Below are 11957 nucleotides of genomic sequence, written 5' to 3' on the forward strand. Positions count from 1 at the left end.
TCTTTCTCTCTCAGTCTCAAAAATAAATAAAGATTTAAAAAAATAGCTAACTTTAGGAATAGAAACAAATGTAAAAATTTTGAAATTTATGGGTACTGTAGGTTGAATATGATATTGTGTTAGGTCTATGAAGTCCTCTTACTTCCTTGACTAAAAGGTCATTTTGCTATTCTAGACAATGAAATATGAATAGAGCTCAAGATGGACCTAACCTTGGATTGAATTCTTCACAGAAAATATTTTTTTCTGTGATTCTGATACAATACATTGTTATATTCTCTAGAGGATATTTAAGTTTCTGGTAGTAACTAATTTATTTCAAACCAAATATTAATCTACATCTTTGGTCTTTGCATGCTGTTCTCAAGACGTGGCCAGGAATATCATGTCCTTAAGTAAACCAAATTCCATCCAAGTCCCAATTTTAGGGTAGGATCTGAGTGATAAAAGTTAGGAAGAAATGCATTTTTAATATTACTTGTTCTCTATTGTATTACTAGTATAAATAATTTTGTTTCCTCTATTTGTTACTATTATTATTGTTTACTATTATTTTTTTTTAAATTATTCACTGCCAGTGACTTCTATTTGCAGCATGGGATTTATGACTTTTTGTTCATTATTCTGGATGTGAGTGAAGTTTAAAATGGGAGAATGTTTTCACTACAGGAAGCCTTAACTGAATACTCATTATAAACAATGCATAGATTTGTCTCCATGAGGATTAGAAAGGTAATAAGACAAATACCTTGTCTTCAAGTGTTTTATAATGATGGGAAATACAACTCAATATTAATATGTACAGTTCAGAATTCTGGGAGTACTATAATAGATAGTTAATAGATAATTAATATTAACTTTTAAAAAACCATCCCTGTCTTATATTTTCAAAACTATTAGAGCATGCAGTTTTGGCTCTAAAAAATGATTGTCATTATAGGTGGATTTGACTAGGCAGAACAGAATATGATTATGGTTCTCCATATAAAAGGTACTCAAGCCAATTATATGAATGTGTTCTAAAAATTGTAGTATTTTGACAATTTTTTGAGATATGTTTTTACACAAGCAGACATATAAAATGTAAATTTTGCAGGAGATGTTCTTTTGATATTATAATTTTAAGCTTGTAATATTGACAGATAAGAGACAAACTTTCTAAATGACTAAAAAGAGTCATTTTAATGAAGCACAAAGAATGCTAGTTTTGCCTGTTGTGGCTATTGGTGGCATCCCATATCCCAGTGACCCACCTGGGATTACATGCATTAACAATGAAATTCCCATGGGGTGCCTGGGTGGCTCAGTCGGTTAAGCATCCACCTTCGGCTGAGGTCATGATCTCACGGTCCGGGAGTTCCAGCCCCGTGTCGGGGTCTGTGCTGACAGCTCAGAGCTTGGAGCCTGTTTCAGATTCTGTGTCTCCCTCTCTCTCTGACCCTCTCCCGTTCATGCTCTGTCTCTCTCTGTCTCAAAAATAAATAAACGTTAAAAAAAAAAAAAGAAGCAATGAAATTCCCAGTGTGCTTCTCCTTCTTATCCCAAGGGTGGGGATTCTTTTCCTCTTTGCCTAAAGACTTTCTCTGGTTATCGTGCAAGCTTGTTCTATAGCACATGGCAACCAAGAAGTACAAGGTCATGAATATTCTCAGAGGAAACCTTGTCCAATGGGACAGTGGTCTTCAAGGAATGCCCCAAGCTCCCTTTCTCAGGTGCAGTGATTCTTTTTTTTTTATTATTAATTTTTTTAACATTTATTCATTTTTTGAGAGACAGAGAGAGAGCACAAGCAGGGGAGGGGAAAAGAGAGTGGGAGACACAGAATCCAAAGCAGGCTTCAGGCTTTGAGCTGTCAGCACAGAGCCAAATGTGGGCTTGAACTCATGAAACACGAGATCATGACCTGCGCCGAAATCCGAAGCTTAACCAACTGAGCCACCCAGGCGCCCCTCAGGTGCAGTGATTCTGATGCATGTTTCATATCATCTCTCCGAGTGTGCTTAAAAGACTATAACCCTATAGAAGTAATCTGCTTATTGTTGCTATGTGATTCGGGGATTTTCTTCTTTCTTTTCTCATTTTTAAAATTTGCGTTTCTAAGATAATGATCTAAAATCATCTCTTTGTGTAAGCATTTGTTTTCGGGGCAACCAAAGCAAAGACATCTCTCATTGAATAGAAGCCTTGAGTTTGGGCTGCGCATGGTTTTTCACAATAAAGACTAGATTTCTCTGCTCTTTTTTCAGCCATATATGAGCATGTAACCAGTCTTTATTAAATAGAATGTGGATAGAAATTTTTGTTGTCTCTTCAAGGTTGTACCCTTAAATATTAGGGACATCTGTCATTGTTCCTTTTCTCTCTTCACTGGATGGACATAAGCAATATTGACCACACAGAAGAAGGCTTTTGCAGATTTGGGAAAATACAACAGAAGTCTGGATACCAGACATCATAGAACCTCTGCAACAGAGTCCACTGCTTGTATTTAGGCTATTACTTAAAAGAGAAACAAATTTATTTCTGTATCTCTCTGTCCCAGCAGCCCAAACTATATTGAAATTATTACTCTCTTATTTCTGTATCTCTCTGTCCCAGCAGCCCAAACTATATTGAAATTATTATATTGTCTACACAGATTAAATATAAATGCACAGGATTGTACCTAAGAGCAGACTTACATTATAAGCCTGGTGGAAACATTTTTTTTCTTTAGTAACATATATCACACCTAGATAGAAATAAGACTAAGACAGAATTCTCTAAGAGATGATGCTCACCTCATTTTAACACTCTAAATGTGAGAATTTTAACTGAAATTGTCAGGTAGAATTGTATCACTGCAGGAACTACTTAAAACAATACTTGAAACAATTTTTCAGCTTAAGCAGTTATAAAATGAAAGTAGGAAAATACAATTGAATGTTCTCTCTGGAATGAGAACATTGTACATTTTATGATGCATTAGCCTAAGCATACAGATATTCAACAATAAAAATAGTTGTTGGTTGTGATATGAACTTCCAGTTCTTCCCAATGAAAGACTTTGTAACGATGAGGTTACTGAGAAATCATCTGCAGTTTTTTCTTCAAAATATACTTGCCAAGTTAACAAATCTGTATTAAAAAAAATAATCTCTAAGCATTTGATGAACACCAGAGGACGGGAGGCAGGGTATTAATCAGCAGTGCTGAGTGTTCTTTGTGAGTTGGCCTTGCTATTATTTTAGGATTCTTATTTTCAGGTTTCAGAATACTTTTTGTCTGTGATAGTATTTTGTTTCAAGCATGAAGTTTTAATCAAACATTTTCCATGGATATTTTTCCCTGCGACAGTTCCTACAAACTATCTATGACTATTTAACTTAAGAATGGATTCTGTCTGTAATTGGAGTTTGCTGTTCTGCATTTGTGTTGCTGTTATTTTCTGTATCCTGTGGGTTCTTGGATTGACTGGGAGTGTTATATTTACTCATTCACTCATTCGCTCATTCACTCACTAGTTCAGGCATGGTAATAAGCAATTTAATGCCCCTTTCTATATAGGGATCAAACTGAAGACATGCCTTTCTTGGAAAGATCATGATATTCCTTTAAGTAATATCCTGAGCACTTGTAGCATTGGCTAGGGTAGCCTTATTTATAACCATCTCATTGCCATGAAGTGGACTCCATTTTCTTATATTTCGGCCTTTGGTGGTTATATTTCCACTGTAATCACATATTATCAATATTATTCTACAAAAACACTAGGTTTCTTTTAAGATAACTTAAAGTTGAACTTCCTTATTTGCTCTGTATATAGTTTTCAATTTGTTGTTAATGACTTATTTTCATCTTGATATGTTTGAGATTTCTAGTATATATAGCTTTGCCTCTTCATTTAAAAGGTAATTGTTTTGGTCCTTCTTAACAAGGTGAAAAAGGAAAATGCAGACATTTTGCTACAGCAAGGCTGTGGAGAACCCACAGAGCCATGAATAGAGAGAAAGTTTATATTCTGAAAAGGTCAGTGACTTATATTGGCTGAGATTATTTTGAGCCCTGGTTTCTTTATCAAGTGCTCTGAATACATTATTGTTAATCTCTTTGTTAACCTAATGAATTATTCCATATATAATACTCACACTTAAGTAGTGTCATAAGGGTAGAAGTAAAAGGTTTTTTATTAACAGAAATGTGCAGACTAAAATAAAACATGAAAAGGAAATTATTCTGTTTCCTTTTGTCCTCTTCATTGATTTCAGTGAAAATACTGCATCAAAAGTTTAGTGCTATCTTAGTTCATCTTTTATGAAAACAACTGTGTCTCCTGTTTGAATTTAAAGTAAAATTGACATCCTGAATCCATCTCAAAGTATTTTGGGATCATAAACACTTGAGTTTTAAAATCATGGCTTAAACTACATATGAAAGACACTTGGCTTAAATGATTTGTTCATCATTTCCTCATTATTGTCTTCTTTAGTCTGATTTGAGGAAGTGGGTAAAGTCACATAGGAATGAAGAGCATGATAAACATTCTTACTCTGCTCTTTATGCTACTTGTAACACTAGTCAGTGAGGAGATTCTGGAGTACATGAGGCAAAAGAAATTTCATCCTCTAATACATTTAGATCACATTTCAAACTGCCAGAAGTGGTTCGGCATCTTTTCTCCCCAGCCTGGCAAATTAGGCTATTTTAACGTGATAAAATATAGTCTTGATGAAAACTTTTATTTTTAGTTTGGTATCTTATAAAGGAGGCTTACAAAATCACTGTGTCTGTGTATGTGAGTGTCTGTCTACCCCCATATGCTGTCATAGACAGTTGGCACTGCCTTGGCAGCTTTGCAGGATCAAATTGCTGCATTCAGTATTCAGTGAAAACAAAAGCAGCACTGCCTCTTCTTCCCATCTGTAAATGAGAGAAGATCAGTCTCCGTAGGTCTGAGTCTTTTGTTGTAGTCAGATACTTATAAAAAATTATAATAAGCTCCTTTGGGGCAGGGAAATGTTCATTTGACTTTGTAACCACAGAGCCTTGCCAGTACCTGGCTCATAAGTTCTCAATAAATCTTTTTTAATCAATTTTTTTTTAAAGAGAAATTGTATCATTGCTTCTGGATTGTTTCAGAAGTTTTAAGAAAGTATAGTAAACTACTTGGTGATAATCACAGCTTCAGAACCGAGGTGAGTAACTCACAGCAGTCTTCAGCAAAACCTCACTTCTGTGAAGACTATTCTGCTTTTCTTCTTCCTTCCAAATCTCCTAGGAATGCCTCGCGTTGGTGGGAATTAACCCAGAGATTCTGGGAAATGTAGTTCCCAGGCTTTCAGCCCCTGTGGTGGAGACAGTAGAAATGGGCGACTCTTGCTGACTTGCCAAAAGGTAATGGAGCATGGCTTTCTAGGCAGAACTCTTATACATATTAACTGGAAATGGACGTATGCCAGGTATCAAGGAGACTTCAGCATGACTGGTCCAGAACTCAGACTTATATAAGGATTAATTGCATATCGGTTTCAAAAGGACCTCATGCAGTGTTTTACTATATGATTTGAGATGACACCAGTATATACAGGCAATTCCTATGCATGTCCTTTTGGGATTTTTCTTATGGGCATGCTTATTAAATTGTCACTTTGAAGAGTCCTTGTAAACAAGGGCTATTTATTGGAATACCTTGGGGATATACCTTATGGGTGCTGAGATTCTCTGACACTTCAGTTATAATTTTTTTTCTTTTAGGGAAATCAGAGAAAACTACTGATCTTGGTAAGTTAAAGGATGTTTTGTTTGTAACATCTATCCATTTTCTCTTAGAGATTTATCTTTGTTTGGAAATAATTTCTGCTAATTTTTTAGAATGCTTCTATCAAAAACTGGGAGAAAATGTGTCCTCTTTGTTATCCTGAATGAGGTATGTCACTTCCCAGGCCCACAGTCTCTGCCCTCAAAAAAAAAAAAAAAAAAAAGTTTGGAAAAATTCTCTCCCCATGAGACCTTAAAAAGTGGCTGGGACACAGTAGTTGTGCAATACATATTTGCTAAATGAAAAATGAAATAAAACACCATTTAGGATATCCATGTTTAAAAAGTTTTAATTTTATTTTGTTACGAAACATCTCTTTGATGTGGCTGATGGCTGAAAAATAAGTTTACCTTCTGTTTATGTTGTTCTTCAGTGTTGATTTAATGCTACCGTACCTTCTAGGAAACCATCTCCTTGGGAAAGCCAGTAAAGCCTACCACTAGATACCTTCTTTCTGTAGATAGGAGCAAGATGTGTTAGGAATTGATGCAATAATACTTTGGGAAGACAAATGACTTGAATTACAAGACCTATCTTACAAACTGCTATTCACCCATCAAGACTCAGGTTTTGTGATTTAGGCAATTTCTTGCTTTCTTTTTCCTTTTTCTCTACATACGTAATATTTTCTACATACCTCATTTATCGCATGTTCACTTTATATGAACTCAATTTGCCCATATTTATTGAGTGTCTGTCTTGTATTACATGTTATACTAGGATTAGCATACAGACAAAAATATAGTATCATTTAAAGAATCTGCAGTTTTGTTGTGGAAACAGATGGCAAACTAGAATTTTAATATTTTGGGTGAAATAGAAGCATAGAAATGTCCACTGGCTGCAATAAAAAAAAAAAAAACCCGACAATGCATTGAATTTAGAGAAGGGTTCAGGGCTGGAAGTACATGTTGTTCGCTTTGTATACCTAGCAACAATTAGTATGATCTCAATTAATGCACAATACATTGATTAATAAATTACCAGAGCAGAATTACTAGTAGTAATGAATAACTATGTTTTTGATTGATCTAAATGTCACATGGCATATTCTATTTTGAAGAACAAATTTTAAACATTTAATTTGTACATAATTCCCTACTAAATTCTGAATTTTTCCACAGCTCTTTTGTGCTCAGTATGTTAAAACCCAGCATTGATTCTAAGTGGGAGGTAAATTAGGAAATTTGCTTGCTTTCTTGGTAGTGATAGAAGTGGAGTGCTTCCATATCTTGGAAAATCAGTTCCTTCTGTGCTACCATGGCTACCTTTGGTTTATATCTAACTCTAAAGATAATACTGGAAGTGATTCTATGAATTTTTCAATGGGAAGGCTCAAATATAATTCAAGGTGTACTGAGAATAAATTTTGCCCCACTTGAGCACATGTGAAAAATGTTGCTGTCTTTTAGGTACACACTTGACTCATCCTTAACTCATACACTGATGCATGTTCCCGACACATCACACCAGCCTCCTACAGTTTTCCATCCCACAAACACACCACTAACTCCACATGGCACAACACCCACCACTCCTCAGGCCATCAGGATCACTATCATGTATTTTCACAAAGATATGCAAGAAAGAACACACACGGCTCTCCCACACAGCTCGGGACAATCATGCAGAGTGAAGCACAATCTATTCTGGTTTCATATCCCTGTTTTCTAAAGGTGAGTAGGCAGATACAAAGATGATGATGTTGTAATAATCTTTGTGGTCATAAAAAGTCTTTTAAAATATTCAGCAAATACATTCCTAGGGTTGTTCAATTTTTAAAACTAACTCTTTGTTGGTAGGGATCAATTCACCCACTGTTTTTTAAATAAATGCTAGGTTTTTTGGCATAAATTCTTTCCCATTACCATCAGTCTCCTCCTTATAAAGGTAGCCAATCTAGACGGTCAAGAAAAATCTACTCTTGCATTTCAAATGCGAGCAAGCCTTATTATTGCCGGCCTTATATTGAATCCCTATTTAAAACAAAACAGAACTAAGACAATAAGTTGGGACGCATCCAAGTCAGGATGCTTCACAGATAACAGAAACAAGAAGGTAATTGTTAAAACGTGGGAAGATGTCCTTTAGGCATTCAGGTATTTACAGGCTACCTCAGCTTTGGCACTGATATTTCATGGGTGCTCTGCAATAAACTGAGAATCAGGAGACCTGGCTCCTCATCTCAGATATGCTGCTTAGTGCTTATGTGACTACGGACAAATCACCATATTTCTTAGTCTCAAATGTCTCCTGAGTAAAACGGGGTTTTAATCTAAGTAAAACTAGATTTATGCAATGGTATATAAAGTAGTACAACTCAACTGGAAAACACACACACGCATTTTTATTAGATATATATCTCTGGAGAAAAAAATTGGGAGAGTGTAAGGAGAGCTAACATTTATTGAACATCTATAATCATCTTATATAATCTTCAAAACCCTCATGGAGTTAAGCCTCTCCCCTCCTGTCCCTCATTACTTACTGGAAAACAGAGCCCAGAAAGCAAGAATTATTTTTATAATAATCCCAAACTAGTAAATGGTATAACTAAAAGCTCAATCTATTACACTAAACTATCTTGAATTATCCTTTTCTGCCAAGATAGTATTTTAATTATGAGTGACTTACAAATTTTAGGAGTATGTAAGTATTTTAAGAAATCTGTAATTATTAATAACTTTGGTCATAAGAAAAGAATTGTACTGTTGTTGTAAAGTAATATTTTATATTTGAATGTATGGACCTAATTTTTTTAAATGTTTATTTATTTATTTTGAGAAAGAGAGAGTGAGAGTGAGAGACAGAGCGTGAGCATGAGCAGGGGAGGGGCAGAGAGAGAGGGAGACAGAGAATCCCAAGCAGGCTCTGCACTGCCAATGCAGAGCGTGATGTGAGGCTCAAACCCAGGAACCATATGATCATGACCTAAGCTGAATCAAGAGTCCAACACTTAACCCACTGAGCCACCCAAGTGCCCTTAAAATTTTTTTAAATCTATGTTTAATTGTAGACCAGTGGACACTTTTGTACGTGCATATTACACTTTGAATTCAGTCCATCATTGTGTCTATATCTAGCACCTATCCCCAAAATAAAAATCACTATTACTAAAGATATTTACTAGTTTGATTAGTAAAAACTGATATTTATTTTTTGTTTTAATTTACATTTATTTACCTATATTGAAGGTGAACATCTGGTTTTATATAGGTTTTTATATTATCAGTTTAATCTAGCTACGATTTATTTTGGCGTTTGAGGTGAAGTGAGGATACACTTGGAACATTCCCTAATTGACAGCCAGTTTTTTCAACATTACTTGTTTCTTAACATCATCTCTTTATTGATCTGTGATACTTCATTAATAATATGTTAATGCTTTTTTACAATTGATACTAGATGATGCTTTTAGAGACTATATAGCCTTGTAAATATTTTTTGCCATAATTCTACTCTGCTTTCATAATTATAATTTTAAAATATCTTTTAACAGCTCATGGTAGAGTTCTCTCATTTTGATCAATATTTTTTCCAAACTACTTTTGTTAATATCACTCTATTCTTTTAGATACACTTCAGAATAAACACGTGTACACACACACGCACTCACGCACACACACATGCATGTGTTTTAAAAGAAAAATCTCTTGTGTTTTCATTACAAATGTATTACATTTACTAATATATATCTGACAGGAATTGATACCTTTATATTATTTAATCTTATCATCTGGGAACATGATATATGTCATATATTCCAGCCTTTAAACATTTTTTGGTTATTACAAGTTATGGGCAACCGATGCTATGATAAGTAGAAACTGTAAGAAAGTTAGAGTCAAGGCACAGGAAGTGTAGAAGCATGGCCAGAGGGTAGCTGAGTCAATGAAATAAAAAAACAGTGGAGAAAAGAGCAGGGGATTCTTGCTGCTAAAGGATGACAGCACAGTGAGGGCTCAGGAGCATCCTTAGTCCTCTATATGAGTCCAGTTTCCAATAATTCCTGGTTGTGATTTCAGCAGTATCCTAAAAGGTGTCCTGTGCCCTTAGAAGCCTGGCTGTGGGCTGTTCCTATTTTGTTCTTATATTCTGGTTTATTTTAAAAATTATTTTTAATTAAATTATTTTTTAAATTAATTATCCTCTGAAGTAGCCTCATGATGTCTCTTTGCTTTTTTCTTCCTTTTTTAAAATGCAAATATAATTAATACACGGGATTATATTCGTTTCAGGTGTACAATATAGAGATTCAGCAATTCTATACATTACTCAGGGCCCATTGTGTAAGTATAACTTTAATCCCCTTCACTTATTTCACCCTTCCCCCCATCCACCTCCACTCTGGCAACCATCAGTTTGTTCTCTATAGTTAAGAGTCTTTTTGTTTGTCTCTTTCTTCTTTGCTCATTATTTTTTAAGTTTAATTTGAGAGAGTGAGAAAGGGAGAGACAGAGAGAGAGAGAGAGAGAGAGAGAGAGAGAGAGAGAGAGAGAACGGGATGAGAGGAGGACAGGGAGAGAGAGAGAATTCCAAGCAGGCTCTGTGCTGTCAACCCAGAGCCCCACATGGGGCTGAATCTTGGGACCGGTAAGATCATGACCTGAACCGAAATCAAGAGCCAGATGCTTAACTGACTGAGCCACCCAAGCAGCCCTGTTCATTTGTTTTGTTTCTTAAATTTCACATATGACTGAAATCATATGGTATTTATCTTTCTCTGACTGACTTACTTCACTTAGCATTATATGCTCTAGATCCATGCGTGGTGTTGCAGATGGGAAGATTTCATTTTTTATGGCTAATATTCCATTGCATTATATACTACCTCTTCAATGTGTGATGAAGAAAGTGGTCTAGTTTCATTCTTTTGCACATACCTGTCCAGTTTTCACAATTACCATTTGTTGAAGAGACTATTCATCATGTCTCTTTTCCCTGAAATGTAAAAAGGTTTAAAAGATAATAATTACTTATTATTTTTAAATTTTATTAATTTATTTTGAGAGAGAGATAATGGGGAGGGGCAGAGAGAGAATCCCAAGCAGGCTCTGAGCCCAATGTGGGGCTCAAACTCGGCAAACTGTGAGATCATGAGTGAGCCAAAGTTAGACACTTAACCAACTAACCTACCCAGGTGCCCCATTATTTATTCTTTTAATACATTATTAAATTTGACTTGCTAATGTTCTGTTTTGAAATTGTGCATTATATTCGTGAGATTTGACTCCTTTTGTTTGTTTGTGAGTATCATAGAGTAGAACTTTCTGCTACTTCCTTGATTTGGTCGCCTCAGCACTCCATTGCACCAAGGGTGATTTTTACAAAAAAGAAAAACACATCCAACCGTATGGTTGATGAACACTTGGAATATGTGGGGTTTCCTTCCAGCCTCTAAATTTCAAAGCAAGGAAAACATTTTAGAATTATGGTAAAAAGTAAGTGTTGCATTTACTAAATGAATCCAGATTTATTTATTTATTTATCTATTTATCTATTTATTTATCTATTTAAAGTAAGCTCTATGCCCAATGTGAAGCTTGAACTCAAAACCAGAATCTTCTCTTTCTGTGTCCTTCCAGTATAAAAGACAATTGTTTTGGTCACTTACAAGGGATTGCCTCAAGGCCAAATCAATTCTAGATTTTTTTTTTATTTTTTATTATTTTTTAAATGTTTATTTATTTTTGAGAGAGAGAAAGAGAGAAAGACAGAGCTTGAGTGGGGGAGGGGCAGGGAGACAGAGGGACAAAAATCTGAAGCAGGCTCCAGGCTCCAGGCTCTGAGCTGTCAGCACAGAGCCTGTCACGGGGCTTGAACTCACGAACTGCGAGATCATGACCTGAACCGAATTCGGACTGAGCCACCTAGGCACCCCGCCTAGATTCTTTTAATGTAAGCCTGGTTTTATGGACTGATGTTTGTGTCCCCCATCTTCCAAATTCATATGTTGAAATCTTAATCCCCCAATGCTATGGTACTAGGAGGTGGAGTCTTTGGGTGATTAGATTATAAGGGTGGAACTCTCATGAATGGGATTAATGCTTATAAAATAGACCCCAGAAAGCTCTCTTTCACTCTCACCCACATGAAGATAAAACAACAAAATGGCCATCTACAGCTTAGAAGAGTGTTTTCTTGAGCCTCTGACCATGTT

At 35.5% G+C, this 11957-nt stretch overlaps 1 long non-coding RNA gene across 1 annotated transcript; it reads left to right on the plus strand.

The window, feature by feature from the left end:
* The first annotated feature begins 1873 nt into the window (after positions 1-1873).
* LOC123385057 lies at positions 1874-10168 on the plus strand. Its single transcript, XR_006597068.1, has 4 exons — positions 1874-4008; positions 5258-5373; positions 5734-5760; positions 10036-10168. It is a non-coding gene; the product is annotated as an uncharacterized LOC123385057 (long non-coding RNA).
* The last annotated feature ends 1789 nt before the right edge of the window (positions 10169-11957 follow it).

Source organism: Felis catus, chromosome B1 (genome assembly GCF_018350175.1).
Source record: "Felis catus isolate Fca126 chromosome B1, F.catus_Fca126_mat1.0, whole genome shotgun sequence".
Taxonomy (NCBI): domain Eukaryota; kingdom Metazoa; phylum Chordata; class Mammalia; order Carnivora; family Felidae; genus Felis; species Felis catus.